Source organism: Cervus elaphus, chromosome X (genome assembly GCF_910594005.1).
Source record: "Cervus elaphus chromosome X, mCerEla1.1, whole genome shotgun sequence".
NCBI lineage: Eukaryota > Metazoa > Chordata > Mammalia > Artiodactyla > Cervidae > Cervus > Cervus elaphus.
Window position 1 is genome coordinate 44,521,989 of NC_057848.1, and position 18,955 is coordinate 44,540,943.

General features: G+C 36.0%; 2 pseudogenes; both read right to left on the minus strand.

The window, feature by feature from the left end:
• Nucleotides 1-2,006: 2,006 nt before the first annotated feature.
• LOC122690276 lies at nucleotides 2,007-13,807 on the minus strand (annotated as a pseudogene).
• Nucleotides 13,808-16,451: 2,644 nt separating this feature from the next.
• LOC122690277 lies at nucleotides 16,452-17,100 on the minus strand (annotated as a pseudogene).
• Nucleotides 17,101-18,955: the final 1,855 nt, after the last annotated feature.

The window sequence follows — 18,955 nt, forward strand, 5'->3', positions numbered from 1 at the left end:
TTATCAGAATTACAGTCGGATGGATTTTAAAATTAGTATAATATTTGTCTTGAGGAAAATGAAGTATATCATTATAATGGTGAATGGTTAAAGCAGATTCTTGATTAACAATGTACAAAAATTCTCTTTTGTCATAAGTTACTTTTATAAGTTGTTATATCTTTGAGTTTTAAAATACTTAAGTATTGCTTTGTAGTTTTTTATAATATTCCATCCAATCTAAATCTGGACTAGATTCATTGATTAACTCTGGAGCCTGATAATGTAAATTTTTAACTGAGTTTTTCTTAAGCCCCAATACATTTCCCCTCACAGAAGTAACATTATAATTACAGAATAAACTAGACCCTTCTGTAATTATTCAATCTTCCTAAATACTTCTCCCAGATATAAAACACAAACACATGGCCATTATCTAGTATCAAAGTCCTACTATGAGACACCCACTGAAGGGTATAGATTAAACTTTCCCTCTCCCCTTCTAGGTTCTTGGCTGAAACCCCTTTGTAATAAAAGATTAACAGAAAAACAAACAGAAATTTAATAACATATATACATATATACTTCCCTGGAAGGACTTCCCTGGTGGCTCAGTGGGTAAAGAGTCCGCCTGCAGTGTGGGAGAACCATGTTTGATCCCTGGCTTGGGAAGATCCCCTGGAGAAGGAAATGGCAACCCACTCCAGTATTCTTGCCTGAGAAATCCCGTGGACAGAGGATCCTGGTGGGCTGCAGTCCATGAGGTCACAGAGTTGGACATGACTGAGGAACTTTTATTCACTATACCTCCCATATACATGGGAGAGACCCAGGAAAACTGAGTAACTCTCCAAAATGGCCCAAGCCTTCAACTTACATACCGTTTCTAGCTAAGACAACTGAAGATGTTGGAGGTGGGCTGGCAGTTATGGGAGGTGACTAGGCAACACACAAAAAACTAGGATATAGTTGTTATGCAGATTTGAGGTGCTGCCTTCTCCACTGATACATTTCTGGAGGTTAAATCATCTTCCTTTTCCTGGCACAGAGAGGGAGACACCCTTAGGAATGAAGATTTCTCTTATAGATGTAAATATCTCTTATAAAAGGGTAACTTCCACTCTACTAATAGCTTTTCCTGTATCTGCTATTTCTTAAAAATACGCAACTTAAGATAATCCTTATGGCAGAGAGGCATTTTGGGGAGTGGCAAATTCTCCCCTTCAACTTCCAGTGTTCAAGATACATGGCACCAATCATTTATGTCTTGAGGACAAACCCAACCTCTGGGCCATTTTTCACCTCTAACTCAGTAGTTACCCATGGATATTTAACTATTATAAATAGTATCAGGTGGGCCAAAAAGTTTTAGATTTTTCCGTAATATCTTGCAAGAAAATCTCAAAAAAATTTTGGTCAACCCAATATAATAGACATGTTTGTCTGCACTAGAACTGGAAAAACTTGTATCCCAAAGTGACTAACAGTGACATTACACCTGTATTCTGTAGTCTCTATCCATAAATGCCAGATTCCTGTTTTTCTATCACTAATCATATATACTAATCATTTCTATTACTAATATATACATATATAGTAATCATTTCTATTAGTAATCATATAATCATATTACTAATCATGTATACCACTCTTACAATCGTCTAGTTAACAAAACATTATTTGTGTCAAATTTGGGGCTTGAATATCTGGATGCATATTAGTTATTCTCACCTTAATATTATAAAAAGTTTGTAATGAATACAGTTCTTTTTTTCCTGCCAATAATCAAATTGTTGGATTTATAAGCCCAGGCCCTGTCCATCCTGGGAGTACAATTTACAGCCAATGAGAAATGTGTGACTCAGGAACCATTATGGGAGTACAGAGAGTGGTATAACAAATAACCTGTTTGTTTGCTAGTAAAATGTGATTCTTAGAGTAATGAAACAATAAATAATTCACTATTATACTTCTATTTCTTAATATTTTGAATAAGATAAGAAGGCAGTCCAGTCTGAGAATAGTAATAAGTTCTTTATAATACCTCCAGTTGAGTTCAGTACCAACACCATTTATTCCAGAAAATTTAAGTTTCAAGTCAGTTTTGCAAACCACAGTTGGGTCCTCTTGAAGAGCTGGCTTCATGTGGGAAGCATGAACCTATCTGGGTTTTCTTTCACTTTGGCCATTTGGGTGATCAGTAGCATCTGAAGTGGCCCCTCTGCATGGTGACAGTGCATCTTTTCTCCAGGGCACTTCTATAGAAACTAAATTGTTCAGTTGAATAGGAGTGCCAGACTTCTTCCAGTAGGTCCCTTTAGGGTCTTCTGATTTTGTCTCAGGGTTTCTAGGGAAGATAAATCATGATCATCTATTTGATTAGGATCTGGTAAAACAATAGCAGAAAAAAATAAAGCATGAGAGTTCCAGAAAAACACCTATTTCTGCTTTATTGACTATGCCAAAGCCTTTGACTGTGTGCATCACAACAAACTGTGGAAAATTCTGAAAGAGATGGGAATACCAGATCACCTGACCTGCCTCTTGACAAACCTGTATGCAGGTCAGGAAGCAACAGTTAGAACTGGACATGGAACAACAGACTGGTTCCAAATAGGGAAAGGAGTACGTCAAGGCTGTATATTGTCACCCTGCTTATTTAACTTATATGCAGAGTAAATCATGAGAAACACTGGGCTGGAGGAAGCACAAGCTGGAATCAAGATTGCCGGGAGAAATATCAATGACCTCAGATATGCAGATGACACCACCCTTCTGGCAGAAAGTAAAGAGGAACTAAAAAGCCTCTTGATGAAAGTGAAAGAGGAGAGTGAAAAAGTTGGCTTAAAGCTCAACATTCAGAAAACTAAGATCATGGCATCTGGTCCCATCACCTCATGGCAAATAGATGGGGAAACAGTGGAAACAATGTCAGACTTTATTTTTCTGGGCTCCAAAATCACTGCAGATGGTGATTGCAGCCATGAAATTAAAAGACACTTACTCCTTGGAAGGAAAGTTATGACCAACCTAGACAGCATATTAAAAAGTAGAGACATTACTTTGCCAACAAAGGTCCGTCTAGTCAAGGCTATGGTTTTTCCAGTGGTCATGTATGGATGTGAGAATTGAACTGTGAAGAAAGCTGAGCGCCAAAAAATTGATGCTTTTGAACTGTGGTGTTGAAGACTCTTGAGAGTCCCTTGGACTGCAAGGAGATCCAACCAGTCCATCCTGAAGGAGATCAGTCCTGGGTGTTCATTGGCAGGACTGATGCTGAAGCTGAAACTCCAATACTTTGGCCACCTCATGTGAAGAGTTGACTCATTGGAAAAGACAGAGGATGAGACAGCTGGATGGCATCACCGACTCAATGGACATGAGTTTGAGTAAACTCCGGGAGTTGGTGATGGACAGGGAGACCTGGCGTGCTGTGATTCATGGGTTTGCAAAGAGTCGGACATGACTGAGCGACTGAACTGAACTGTGGTAGGGGAAACTCTGAAAGTGAAAGCATTAGTCGCTCGGTCATATCTGACTCTTTGTGATCCCATGGACTGAAGCCCACCAGGCTCCTCTGAACATGGAATTCTTCAGGCAAGAATACTGAGTGGGTTGCCATTTCTTTCTCCAGGGGATGTTCCCTATCCAGGGATTGAATCTGATTCCCCCGCATTGCAGGCAGACTCTTTACTGACTGAGCCACCAGGAAAGACCTAGGGGGAACCCTAGGCAGGGCCACAGAAACAATGGAACACAGAGTAGAAACTGATTTTCTTAGGGGAAACTCTAGGCAGGGCCTAAAAATCAGTTTCTACTCTGTGTCCCACTTGTTCTGTGCAGCCCAAGAGTATTTGTTTACAAAATATTTGTTTTTCCATTTCCATGTGACTTGCTTTCCTCCCCTTTGAAGTCTCAAACCAATACCCACAGCATCCTCTTCTGTCTTTAGCTGAAGATGGTATTTCAGGTAATAGCTTTGACCATTTTGGTCAATTACTTAGTTTTCCTGGGTCTCTCCCATGTATATATGGGTTTCTTAAACTTTTGTGCGATTTTCCCCCCTGTTAACCTGTGTCATTTAATTCTTAGATCAGTCAAAAAATCTAGAAGGGTAGAGAAAAATTTCTTCCTCTACAATAGACTGCAGAGACAAAAAAATGAGCTCTTACCCTTTTATATGGGATTCCCTTGTAGCTCAGTCAGTAAAGAATCTGCCTGCAGTGCAGAAGACCTGGGTTCAAACCCTGGGTTGGGAAGATCCCCTGGAGAAGGAAATGGCAAACCCACTCCAGTATCCTTGCCTGGAAAATCTCATGGATAGTGGAGCCTGGTGGGCTGAAGTCCATGGGGTCACAAAGAGTCAGGCACGACTGAGCGACTAATATTTACGTACTTGCTTTACCCTTTTATATACTTGTTGACCCATTAACATGTATATATAACTGTTAATCCATTACAGATACATCAGTTGTATCTATCAGAGGAAAAATAAAATTTCTCATTCTTTTTCAAGCAAGAAGTTAAGTCTTAGAACTAAATCCCCACAGACAGGGAGAAAGGGTACCACTCTTGCTTGTTTACTGTTCAAACAAATGGCTCCTTGCATGCTCAGTCACTTTAGTCATGTGCAACTCTTTTCGACCCTATGGACTGTAACCTGCCAAGCTCCTCTGTCCATGGGATTCTTTCCAGGCAAGAATACTGGAGTGGGTTGCCATTCCCTTCTTCAGGGGATCTTCCTGACCCAGGGACTGAACCCGGGTCTCCTGAATTGCAGCCATATTCTTTGCCATCTGAGCTACAAGGGGAGCCAAATTATAGCTTTGGCTTTCCAATGAATGGAATCTTAATCTAATCACCTTACCAACACCAGTTTGGTAATCTAACTAATCCCTGTCCATGCTTAAGGGAAAGTAAACTTGCAATAACCAATCTGCTTTTTTGCCTAGGATAACATCCTTGTTCCTGTTTCTTTCTGCCTATAAAAGTTGTTCTTTTTATACAGCTCCTCAGATCTCCTTGTTAAATTGAAGACTGCCTGATTTGAACACATTTTTACTTAGATAAACTCTAAAATTTTAATATGCCTCAGTTCATCTTTTAACATAGGAAAGGAGCAGTGCCCCGTTAAAACTGGGGCATAAGATCAGGGTTGAACATTTGAATCATAGGTGTCCTAGAAGAAGAAGACAAAAAGAAAGGGCATGAGAAAATACTTGAGATAATAGTTAAAAACTTCCCCCAAATGGGGAAGGAAATAGTCACCCAAGTCCAAGAAACCCAGAGAATCCCAAACAGGATAATGCAAGGTGAAATACCCCAAGATGCATATCAATCAAACTAACAAAAGTTAAACACAAAGAGCTTATATTAAAAGCAGCAAGGGAAAAGCAACAAATAACACACTAGGGGATCTCCATAAGGATAACAGCTGATCTTTCAATAGAAACTCTTCAGGCCAGAAGAGAATGACAGGACATACTTAAAGTGATGAAAGAAAAACCTACAATCAATATTACTGTACCCAGCAAGGATCTCATTCAGATATGAAGGAGAAATAAAAAACTTTACAGACAAGCAAGAGCTGAGAGAATTCAGCACCACCAAATCAGCTCTTCAACAAATGCTAAAGGCTCTTCTCTAACAGGAAACAGAGAAAAGATTTATAAAAAACAAATCCAAAACAACAAAGTATATGGTAACAGGATCATACTTATCAATAATAATCTTAAATGTAAATGGGTTAAGTGCTCAAGCCAAAAGACAAAGACTGGCCAAACAGATTAAAAAAACAAGACCCCTATGTATGCTGTCTGCAAGAGACCCACCTCAAGCCTAGGGACACAGATAGACTGAAAGTGAAAGGCTGGAAAAAGATATTTCATGTAAGTGGAGGCCAAAAGAAAGCCGGAGTAGCAATACTCATATCAGATAAAATGGAGTTTGAAATAAAGACCGTGATAAGAGACAAAGAAGGACACTACATAACGATCAAAGGATCAATTCAAGAAAAAGATATACAAATGCACCCAACATAGGGGCACCTCAATACTTAAGGCAAATGCTAATAAGTATGAAAGGGGAAATTAACAGTAATACAATAAGAATGGGGGACTTTAATATGCCACTCACACCTATGGATAGATTAACCAAACAGAAAATTAGCAAGGAGACACAAGCTTTAAATGATACAATGGACCAGTTAGACCTAATTGATATGTATAGGGCATTCCACCCAAAAACAATGGGTTTCACCTTTTTCTCAAGTGCATATGGAACATTCTCCAGGATAGATCATAGGTCATAAATCTAGCATTGGTAATAAAGAGAAATCATTTCAATCTTTTCTGATCACAATGCAATAAGATTAGATGTCAACTACAGAAAAAAAACTATAAAAAACAAACAGGCTAAACAACAAGTTTCTGAATAACAGATCATAGAAGAAAGCAAAAAGAAAATCAAAATGCATAGAAAGAAATGAAAATGAAAACATGACAATTCCAAACCTATGGGATTCAGTAAAAGCAGTGCTAAGAGGGCAGTTCATAGCAATACAAGCCTATTTCAAGAAACAAAAATAAACAATCTAACTTTATACCTAAAGCAACTAGAAAGAAGAATGAAAGAACCCTAAAGTTAGTAGAAGCAAATCATAAAAATCAAAGCAGAAATGAAATGAAGGAGACTATGGCAAAGATCAACAAAACTAAAAACTGGTTCTTTGAGAAGATAAATAAAATAGACAAACTGTTAGCCAGAATCATCAAGAAAAGAAAGGGAGAAGAATCAAATCAACAAAATTAGAAATGAAGATGGAGAAATCACAACAGACAACACATATACAGAAGATCATAAGAGATGACTATGAGCAATTACATGCCAATAAAATGTGACAACTAGGAAGAAATGGAAAAATTCTTAGAAAAGTATAACCTCCCAAAATTGAATCAGGAAGAAATGGAAAATCTTTACAGATTCATCACAGGTGCAGAAATTGAAACTGTAATAAAAAATCTTCCAGCAAACAAAAGCCCAGGACCAGATGGCTTCATGGGTGAATTCTACCAAAAATTTAGAGAAGAGCTAACGCCTATCCTACTCATACTCTTCCAGAAAATTGCAGAGGAAGGTAAACTCTCAAACTCATCCCATGACCACCATCACCCTAATCCAAAAACCAGACAAAGATGCCACAAAAAAAGAAAACTATAGGCCAATATCACTGATGAACACAGATACAAAAATCCTTAACAAAATTTTAGCAAATAGAATCTAACAACATATTAAAAAGATCATAAATCATGACCAAGTGGACTTTATTCCAGGGATTCAAGGATTCTCCAATATCTGCAAATCAATGTGATACACCACATTAACAAATTGAAAGATAAAAACCATATGATAATCTCAATAGATGCAGAGAAAGCCCTTGACAAAATTTAACACCCATTTATGATGAGAACTCTCCAGAAAGCAGGCATAGAAGCAACATACCTCAACATGGCAAAAGCAATATATGACAAACCCACAGTAACCATTACCCTCAATGGCAAAAAATTGAAAGCATTTCCTCTAAAATCAGGAACAAGACAAGGGTGCCCACTCTCACCACTACTATTCAACATAGTTTTGGAGGTCCTAGCCAAAGCAATCAGAGAAGAGAAAGAAAGAAGAGGAATCCAGATTGGAAAAAAAGAAACTCTGTTTGCAGATGACATAATCCTCTACATAGAAAACCCTAAAGATACCACCAGAGAACTACTAGAGCTAATCAATGAATATAGTAAAGTTGCAGGACATAAAATTAATACACAGAAGTCCCTTGTATTACTATACACAATCAGTGAAAAAACAGAGAAATTAAGGAAATAATCCCATTCACTATTGCAACGAAAAGAATAAAATACTTAGGAATAAATTTACCTAAGAAACAAAAGACATATATATATATAGAAAATTATAAAGCACTGATGAAAGAAAGCAAAGATGACACAAATAGATGGAGAAATATACCATGTTCATGGGTTGGAAGAATCAGTATAGTGAAAATGAGTGTATTACCTGGAGCAATCTATAGGTTCAATGCAATCCCTATGAGGATACCAATGGTATTTTTCACAGAACTAGAACAAATAACCTCACAATTTGTACAGAAATGCAAAAAAATCTCAAACAGCCAAAGCAATCTTGAGAAAGAAGAATGGAATTGGTGGAATCAACCTTCCTGACTTCAGAGTATACTACAAAGCTATAGTCATCAAGACAGTGTGGTACTGGCACAAAAGAATATGGATCAATGGAACAAAATAGAAAGCCCAGAGATAAATCCATGCACCTATGGACACATTTTTGATAAAGGAGGCAAGGATATACAGTGGAAAAAAGACAATCTCTTTAACAAGTGGTGCTGGGAAAACTAGCCAATCACCTGTAAAAGAAGGAAACTAGAATACTTTCTAACACCATACACAAAAGTAAACTCAAAATGGATTAAAGATCTAAATGTGAGACCAGAAACTATGAAACTCTTAAAGGAAAACATAGGCAGAACAATCTGACATAAATCACAGCAAGATTCTCTATAACCTACCTCCCAGAGTAATGGAAATAAAAACAAAAATTAGGGACCTAGTTAAACTTAAGAGCTTTTATACAACGAAGGAAACTGTAATCAATGTGAAAAGGCAGACTTCAGAATGGGAGAAAATAATAGCAAATGAAGCAACTGACAATCTCCAAAATATACAAGCAGCTCATGCCTCTCAAATCCAGAAAAATGAACTCAATCAAAAAGTGGGCCAAAGAAGAGACATTTCCCCAAAGACGACATACAGATGGCTAATAAACACATGAATACATGAAAAGATGCTCAGCGTCACTGATTATTAGCAAAATGCAAATCAAAACCACAACAAGGTATCATCTCACACCGTTCAGAATGGCTGCCATCAAAAAGTCGACAAACAATTGCTAGAGAGGGTGTGGAGAAAAGGAAACCCTCTTACACTGTTAGTGAGAATGCAATCTGGTACAGCCACTATGGGGAACAGTGTGGAGATTCCTTAAAAAACGAAATAGAACTGCCATATGACCCAGCAATCCCACTGCTGGGAATACACACTGAGGAAACCAGAATTGAAAGAGGCACATGTACCCGAATGCTCATTTAGCACTGTTTGCAACAGCTAGGATAGGGAAGCAATGTAGGTGTCCATTGGCATTTGAATGGATAGGGAAGTTATAGTACATATACACAACGGGATATTCAGTTCAGTCGCTCATTTGAGTCCGACTCTTTGCGACCCCATTAATCGCAGCACGCCAGGCCTCCCTGTCCATCACCAACTCCCGGAGTTTACTCAAACTCATGTCCATCGAGTTGGTGATGCCATCCAGCCATCTCATCCTCTGTCATCCCCTTCTCCTCCTGCCCCCAATCCCTCCCAGAATCAGGGTCTTTTCCAATGAGTCAACTCTTCACATGAGGTGGCCAAAGTATTGGAGTTTCAGCTTCAGCATGAGTCCTCCAATGAACACCCAGGACTGATCTCCTTCAGGATGGACTGGTTGGATCTCCTTGCAGTCCAAGGGACTCTCAAGAGTCTTCTCCAACACCACAGTTCAAAAGCATCGATTTTTTGGCACTCAGCTTTCTTCACAGTCCAACTCTCACATTCATACATGACCACTGGAAAAAACATAGCTTTGACTAGATGGACCTTTGTTGGCAAAGTAATGTCTCTGCTTTTTAATATGCTATCTAGGTTGGTTATAACTTTCCTTCCAAGGAGTAAGCGTCTTTTAATTTCATGGCTGCAATCACCATCTGCAGTGATTTTAGAGCCCCCCCAAAATAAAGTCTGACATTGTTTCCACCGTTTCCCCATCTATTTCCCATGAAGTGATGGGACGCAGCTATAAAAAGGAGCACATTTGAGTCAGTTCTAAAGAGGTGGATGATACTGGAGCCTATTATACAGAGTGAAGTAAATAAAAAAGAGAAATTACAGTATATTAACACATATATATGGAATTTAGAAAGATGGTAATGATGATCCTATGTGCAAGGCAGCAAAAAAGACAAAGATGTAAAGAACAGACTTTTGGACTATGTGGGAGAAGGCAAGGGTGGGATGATTTGAGAGAATAGCATTGAAACATGTGTATTACCATATATAAAATAAATAACCAGTGTGAAATCAATACATGAAGAATAGCACTCAAAGCCGGTGCTCTGGGACAGTCCAGATGGGTGGGGTGGGGAGGGAGGTGGGAGGGAGTGTTCAGGATGGGGGGACACATGCACCCATGGGTGATTCATGTTAATATGGTAAAAACCACCACAATATTGTAAAGAAATTATCCTCCAATTAAAGTAAATTAATAAAAAATAAAAGTCATTCATATCTTTAAAAAAAAGATCAGGGTTGGAGTAGTAAGAGGGATTTGATGCTGGATTTGACACATCTGGGCCAGAGCTGCTTAAATACTGCTGGTTTGTGTGATGTCAAGAATCCAGGGCAAGGCTCAGCCTGAAAGATGGTTTGGGTCAAACAGCTTAAGTTAGAGTAAAGAAAAAGCAGTTTGGGCCTGGGAACAAGAATGGTAGAAGTTACAAAGAGACAGATATATGTACAAAGGCCTTATTGTTTTTTTACGAGCATATTGAAATTTGTTCTTTTTACCCAGGTTAGGAAAATACATCACATGAAAAAGTAAATATTGAATTTAACAAAAACAACACTTATGAAAGAAAAAGACAGCACCGCCCCCCCCAGTGCCTTTGGAAATAATATTGCAAATGGTCACTTCTGAGTCAGTTTACTATACTACAGGAACAAAGTTGTTAAAGCATAGTTATTCTCAACTGAGCCACTTATCTGCACTATAGTAAAGTACTTAAAATCACTCCCAAGATCAAGCCTTAAAACCATTTTAAGTGATTTTAAATGTTTTATAGCCTTTTTTTTTATAGCCACTTCTGTAAGAGGTGCTTTTCTTTCCCCAAATGTTCAAAGCTTAATTAGATAGTTGACAATACTTCCCCCCCATCAAATCTTCTGTTCAAAATAATAATATTTTACTATAATAATAATACTAATTATTATATATAATATATATAATATATATATTTATATTTATTTATATTTATACATATATACATATATAAATATATATTAATATTTATTAATATATATTTATAATTATATTTATATTTATAATTATATTTATATAATTTATATTTAATATATATATTTTATATATAAATAAATTATATCTATATATATTTTGTATATATATTTTTATATATAACAATTTATATATATATTTATATATAAATAAATTATATATATATTTTATATATATTCTATATAAAATATATATATATAAAATAATACATAACTATATATATAATATATATAATTTTATAAGTGTATTATAATTTATAATTTATATATCTTTATATATCTTTATATATATTTATAAATTATATATATTATTATATTTATATATATTCTATATAAAAATATATATATAAAATAATAACTATATAATATATATAATTTTATAAGTGTATTATAATTTATAATTTATATATCTTTATATATCTTTATGTATATATATTTATAAATAAATTATATATAATATATTATTATATTTATATATATTATATATAAATTATATATAATTTATATTTATATTAATATATTTTAACATTACATATATAATATTATATATATTAATTATTTAATAATTATATAATTATTATATAATAATATATATTATTAATTATATAATACATATATTAATATTTATAATTATATAAATTATATATAATATATAATTAATATATGTTAATAATTATTATATAATAATATATATTATTAATTATATATTATATATTATATTAATATTTATATTAATATATATTAATATATAAAAAATATATATTTATAACATAATTATATTATAATTTATAATGTATTTATATAATAATAGTTTATATGATTTATATAATATTTATTAATATATAAATATATATTTATAACTTATAATTATGTTATAATTTATATTTATATATATATTTATATATAAATAAATTTATATTTATATAATAGTTTATATAATATATATTAATATATATTATATATAAATATATATAACATAATTTATAATATATATTTATATATAAATAAATTATATTTATATGATTTATATGTATATAATTTATATAAAAATATAATTATAGATATATATATTATGTAATATATATAATTTATATAATTTATATATAAAATATAAATTATGAATTATAAATATATAAATTATAAATTATATATATAAATATATGTTATATAATTGCAATATAAAATATTGTACAATATAAAAGTGCAATATAAAAGTACAATATAAAAATATATATTATATATTATAATATATAATAAGTACAATAATACTAATAATACTAATAGTACTAATACTACTACTATTATTATTAAACCATGGTTTATACTGGTTACTACTGGTAACATGGTTTATATCTTGTGTGATCTAGGAAACGGTCCAAGAAATGAGGTTTGAAAAAGGCAGACACTGCTTTCATGGTGGAAAGGGTACAGGGCACATACTATGACTTACTTCCCCTGGTAATATGAATGAAGTGCTCAGAGTTCCTTGATATTCAGTAAACTGGGGTAGAGAGTAAGCATAATAATGGTGAGAAGGGTTTATATTTACAGGTGGCTTACCCTGTTGAGGTGAGATAGGTCCTGGTGGAAGATATTTCATACAAGGTGGCATCTGAGCAATAAGACGTCTATGGAGAAGGTAGTGGAATAGAAGTCACCGATGTATCTGAAACTTGGCTATCAATCAGGTGAAAAGTACCTGTGGCCTGGGAAGGATGTGGCCTTAGATGACGTATTGATGGCAGAGGAGGTAGTGTGGCATAGAATATCACTGTGATGGCACAGTGTGATGAGAATTCAGTACCACTGGTCAACTCTGATATTTAGGATGTTGGTGAGCAGTTGCAGAGACAGGAGGTAGTGGTTCTCAAGTACCTGAATTTGAGTCAATCTGAATAGGAACAGTTATTAAATCGCTATGTTTTCTTGTTGAGACAAAAAGACTTTCTGACTCAGTTTCTTGACTCACTGAAGGATGTAGAGATGAAGCCACAGACAATTAATTCTGCTGTAGGAGCATGAATATCTTGTGACTGATTATGCGGCTTGAGCAACTCCTTTGCAAAGAAGGTGGTGGTATCATAAGGTATTGCTTTGGTATAATATGGTTCATATGATGCTTGTCTGGCAGCTTTTTAAGATAATCATAGATTTTAGCTGGTGGTGGGACAAAATGCTGAATGAATATTTTCAAGTTAATTATGGGGAATAGAGTTTCCAGCTCTCACGTGGCGGAAGTTGATATGAGCCTGTAAGTCTCTCTGAGACAAATAGGATCTCTTGCATCCTTGAACAGTGCTACACACAAAGACAGAACCTTGACTATGCTGCTCAATTTGCTGCACAAAATTACTACAGCTTGGGCATATCTTATCCCCTTCTTTTCCATGTAAAATAGCACAAGTGTAGCAAAAAGCGTGCTTGCATGGAAGCATCCGCCCATAGATTCTAATCGGTAATTCGCATTTGTCACAGAAATGTATTATGGTTTCATCCTTTTTACCTAAAATGTTTATCTTAAAGTCCCAAAAAACATTTTCAACAGATTCTCGCTCATCTAGTAAAGATTCACCCCCAGTGGAATCATACCAGTTCTCCTCACAGGAAGGATCGCGTCTTTGTGCGTTCTCCATGACGCTCCTCACAGAGCACAAGGGGAGGGGAAGTCAACCTTATATCCCCAGGGAGCGCATGCGCTGTACTCTCCTGACCGCAGGAAGTAAAAGTACATCCAGGTCACCATATTTTTGACCCTTTATTATCTACTCCCATTCCTGTGAGAAAGTCAAGCAGAAGGAGAGCGTGAATATATGAAGTGTTTCGGTTCTGAGGTTGCTTAGGCTTCTCTTGTTATGCTTCGGGGCGGGGGGGGGGGGCGGGTGGCGGGTGCGGGGAAACCAGCCTTTAATTGGAAAAAGAGACTAATCTGAAATGGGGAAAAAGGAAAGCGTGCATGTACACGACGGCATGCGCAAGTGCAGTAGTACCTGAAGGCAGAAGCCTAGATGCTGTAGATTTAGCTTCTCAAACTTTTCTGACAGTGTACCCATAATGGGAGAGAAGAATAAACTTTTAAGTGTGAGGGTAAGAGGGGCAGAGTTCTAAGTACTTTTGAAAGTAAGATATTTCTTTAAATAGTTGTACTTTAAAATTATAAGAATATTATATGAATATAGATTTCTTTTTAAGAATGTTTGTTTTAATAAAAAATACTGCTTTTGATTACTTAATTAAGTCACTTGAATCTTTCCCTGCCCCTAAAGTCTTTGAGTAATAGTGAAGTCCCAGGAATTTGTTCCAGGATATGCACCAAATCTTGTCACACACTGCTGAATCCTCCCACACTATTGGTACACTAGTTTGTGATGCACAATATAGAGTGACTCCTTTACTGAATACAAGGTCATCCAGTAGGACTTGGAAATCCTTTTTATACAGAATCCTTTATAATGGTATTTGTATATAAGAGCATTTTTTTTATACATGAAAGTTCAAAGTTAAAATCCCCAATGAATTAGGGACATGATTTGTAACATTATAAAATGCCTTCCCATATCCCTCAATTTCTCATTTTGTTTCTTTAAATATTATATTCTCTTGGTATATTTGTATGTTTATAGAGTACTAACAGCTTGGAGTAGAGACCTTAGTAAAATAAAAATTTAAGAGATAAATAATCAGTAGTGATGACTACTCAAAGATGGATATGAAACATGTTAGATATGGTCATATTTGTTTGTGGAAAGATACAGCTGGTTATACAGAAATGTCATTTGTACCCTCCTTTTGGGAACCTAGTCTGCTGTAAAGCGAGACTCACCCTTCCTGTGAGAGCTTCATTTCATGTACAGAATAAGTGTTATCATTCTTATTTACAAAACAACTTTGCAAAGGGAGTGATGAACTACCAAAGCCAAAGATGCCAAATTGTTACTTAGGCTTTTGATTTCTTTGGCCTTCTGCCAAATAGCTAATGCCATACAAGCAAATATATGTGTATAAGGGGACCTTGTCACTCAATGCACACCCTTCTTTTTGCAAATTACCTGAAGTGGTTTTCAAAGCTTTTTCTATATTCAGAAGGCTGCAGCTGCTCTGAGTGAAGTCAGAGTTGGGGAGTCCTGAGTCTTTCCTCCTTAACACTCCCGCACCTCTCGCATCCTTTTGCCCCCTCCTATAGTCATCTTTTAGGCAGTTCAATGAAGCACAGTTTGACTACCACTTCTCAAATACATATTTTCTCAACTGATGTATAAAATGTTTATAACCATGTCATATATCCAAGAGAATAATAGATGAGCACCATTTATCTACCAGCTAGCTTAAGAAATAGAGCATTATGAGTGCACTTGAAAACTGCTGCACCCTCATGATAGGAAGGAACCATACTGAATTTGTGTTCACCATCCTCTTGCTCTTTTCAGTTTTAAAAATCACGTACATATGTATGTGTATATACATATATTTATAAAAATATTGTTTATATTTGCATGTTTTTCACTTCATAGGGATGGAATAATACTGTGACTTTCTTTATTCCATTAACAGTATATTTCTGAGATACTTTTATGACATTGCATGTATTCATTTTCAGTATTCCATTGTGTGCATATTTTATAACTTAAATTTTTTCTATTGATGAATAAGTGGTTTGTTCTCAGGTTTTGGCATTATAAATGCTGCTGTGAAACATTTTTCTTCTTTATTTACATTTATTTTTAATTAGAGGATAATTTCTTTGCAATATTGTGTTGGTTTCTGACATATATCAACATGAGGCAGCCGTAGGTATACCTATATCTCCTTTCTCTTGAGTCTCCCTCCCTGAAACATTCTTGTAGATGTTTCTTGTACATGTTCAAGAAGTTTTCTAGGGTATGTGTATAGGAGAGGAAGTTTCTTGATGATAGAGAATAAGCATATTCAGCTTTTCCAAAGAGTTCATATCAGTGTATCAGCAGAGTGTAAAAGTTTTGTTACTCCTCATCTTCACCAACATTTATTAACAGACTTTTAATTTATTATAAATTTGTTGTAAAATTCATATCATTATGTTTTTATTTTGTGTTTCTCTGATTAAAATTGGTTTGCAGCTTTTCTTGTTTTCTTCCCCCCTCACAACTAAAGACTTTTATTGGGAAAAGGAAGTTGACTTAAAAGTGGGTTCCAACATCCTCACTGCCTGACGCTGCCAGAGCCGCCTCTACAAGTCCAGGAAAGAAGGGACCACCCTCAGTAGGCTCAGATGTAGAGGTCAGAGTCAGTCTGTTTGGGTTTCTAGAACTGGCGACCAGGAGGATCCAGCTTCCAGCAATAAACCCCATCCCGAAAGTAGCCTTTATGAGGGGAACTGGGCTACCTAGCCCCCTTGTTGCCCCCTTTGCCTACCCCTCAAGTTCCCAGATGCCTCAGTGCCCAACCACTGTCTCTCTTGGCAACATCAGCTCCAGACTGCCCTCCAGGAGGGCTTGGGTGCTCATTGGCATCTGGCCAAGCTGTTGTTGTCCTCTGAGTCTGACAGAGGCTGCTGATCGGGTGGCCGCTCTCTGATCTTCACCCAATCAATGTTGTCCGGCCAACTGTCTCAGATCTGAGCATCCCAGTTCAGGAAATAGCTGTCATTGGCCTCAAAGTGACCTTCCTCTATCTCCTCGTGCAGCTTGAAGAGCATGATCCTCACACCTCCATCACTGGAGAGTGTGGCTGCTTCCTGACCTTCCACATCCTCTGAGGCCAATATGTCATATTTGCTGGACCCTTCATCCTCCTCTTCCTCATCACTGTCCAAAGAGTGTTTGCCTTTGAAGCGGCTCCTAGGGCCCCCTACCCCAGTCACAGGGTCCACTAATTTTTTCTTGGGGACACTGATTTCATCCTCCTCATCCTCATCTCAAACACCTTGGAAGGTAACTTTCCTCTTTGGCATGACTGGATGGAAGGACTGTCCCAAAACTAAGGATCTGGAAAAGGTGGGGGAAGAAAGGGAGAGAGGTTTTCTCTAGGGCTGCATCCAGGCCACCTACCCACCACCCACTTTTCATGTTTTATAAGTGAAAGAAAGTGAAAGCCGCTCAGTTGTGTCTGACTGTTTGCAACTCCATGGACTATACAGTCCATGGAACTCTCCAGGCCAGAATACTGGAGTGAGTAGCCTTTCCCTTCTCCAGGGGATCTTCCCAACCCAGGGATCAAACCCAAGTCTCCTGTATTGCAGGCAGATTCTTTACCAGCTGAGCCATAAGGGAAGCCCATGTTTTATAGGCCACTTAGAATTCTTTGGTCAAAAACCTGTTCGTATCATTGGACCATTTTTCTATTGCACAATTTGTGTTTTTCCTTATTTATAGGGATTGTTTATGTCTTTCTGATACTAATTCTTTGCCAGTTACATGACTTAATAATTTTGTCTCCTCTAAGTTGCCTTTTATTAATTTATTTTTTTTTAGGTAAAAAAAAAGGTTATTTTAATTCCAAGAAGTCCTGGAAGAATGTTATAAAATTTGTACTTTCAGCATTACTACATTTTTTTTTCTTTTTTTTTTTTGCTTTTATGTATTTTTTTATATATATAAAAATTATTTTTTTAATTAGTTGGAGGCTAATTATTTCACAACATTTCAGTGGGTTTTGTCATACATTGATATGAATCAGCCATAGAGTTACACGTATTCCCCATCCCGATCCCCCCTCCCACCTCCCTCTCCAGCCGATTCCTCTGGGTCTTCCCAGTGCACCAGGCCCGAGCACTTGTCTCATGCATCCCACCTGGGCTGGTGATCTGTTTCACCATAGATAACATACATGCTGTTCTTTCGAAACAATCCCACCCTAAGTTGCCTTTTAATTACTTTGTGGTGTTTTGTGATACACAAGTTCTCAATTTCGATGCTTCAGACTTATCAGTCTCTTCTTTATGATAGGCATTTTACTGATATACTTAGAATGTTTTCTCTAACCTGAGATCCTAAAAGATATTTTCCCTTAACTTTTTTTTTTTAAGTTTCACCTTTCAAATGAAGTCTTCTTTAATAGATCTGCAACTGATTTTGTATGGTGTAATGTAGGGTTTCAATTTTATTTTTTCATCCATATAAATAGTTAGCCCAGAACCATTTATGAAATAGCCCATTACTTTCCCTTCTGATCTTTAGTGGCTAACTCAGTCATATGTCTCGTTTTCACATATGCAAAGTCTTATGTTTCTGGATTCTCCATTCCATTGGTCTATTTTTTTATCTCATCCTAATTACTATCACTTTATAAACTTTTAAGATTTTGGAAAGGGGAGAAAATCTCCTCAGCTTTTCAGGATCATTTTGTCTATTCTTGGCCATTTGCTCTGTGAAGATATTTTAGATTGGTTGGATATTGGAGAGAGGGATGAAGGAGTTATTAAGGAAAAGAAAGGGAGAGGTTTACAAATAAACATTTGCTCATGTTACAGTTATTCTAAAGTTATTCTAAAAGTCAACTCTGCTTTTGAAGTCAGATATTTTCAAAGATCAGAAAATCTGCCTGCCTACATTTATTCACATCACTATAAATACTCTGTGAGATGCACAGGGATAATGTCATTTTTATTTCTTCTAAGATTTATTTCTTTGGGATTTCACTGTTTCTTGGGATGCATTGTGATAAACATGGCCTCTGCTGTCAGGCATACTTATGTTTAAATTCCTGCTCTGCTACTTACTACCTATGTTACCTTAGGAATAATACTTAATCATCCTGAGACTTATTGTCTTTTTGGTCTGTGGGTGGTGGTGGTAGAGATTATGATG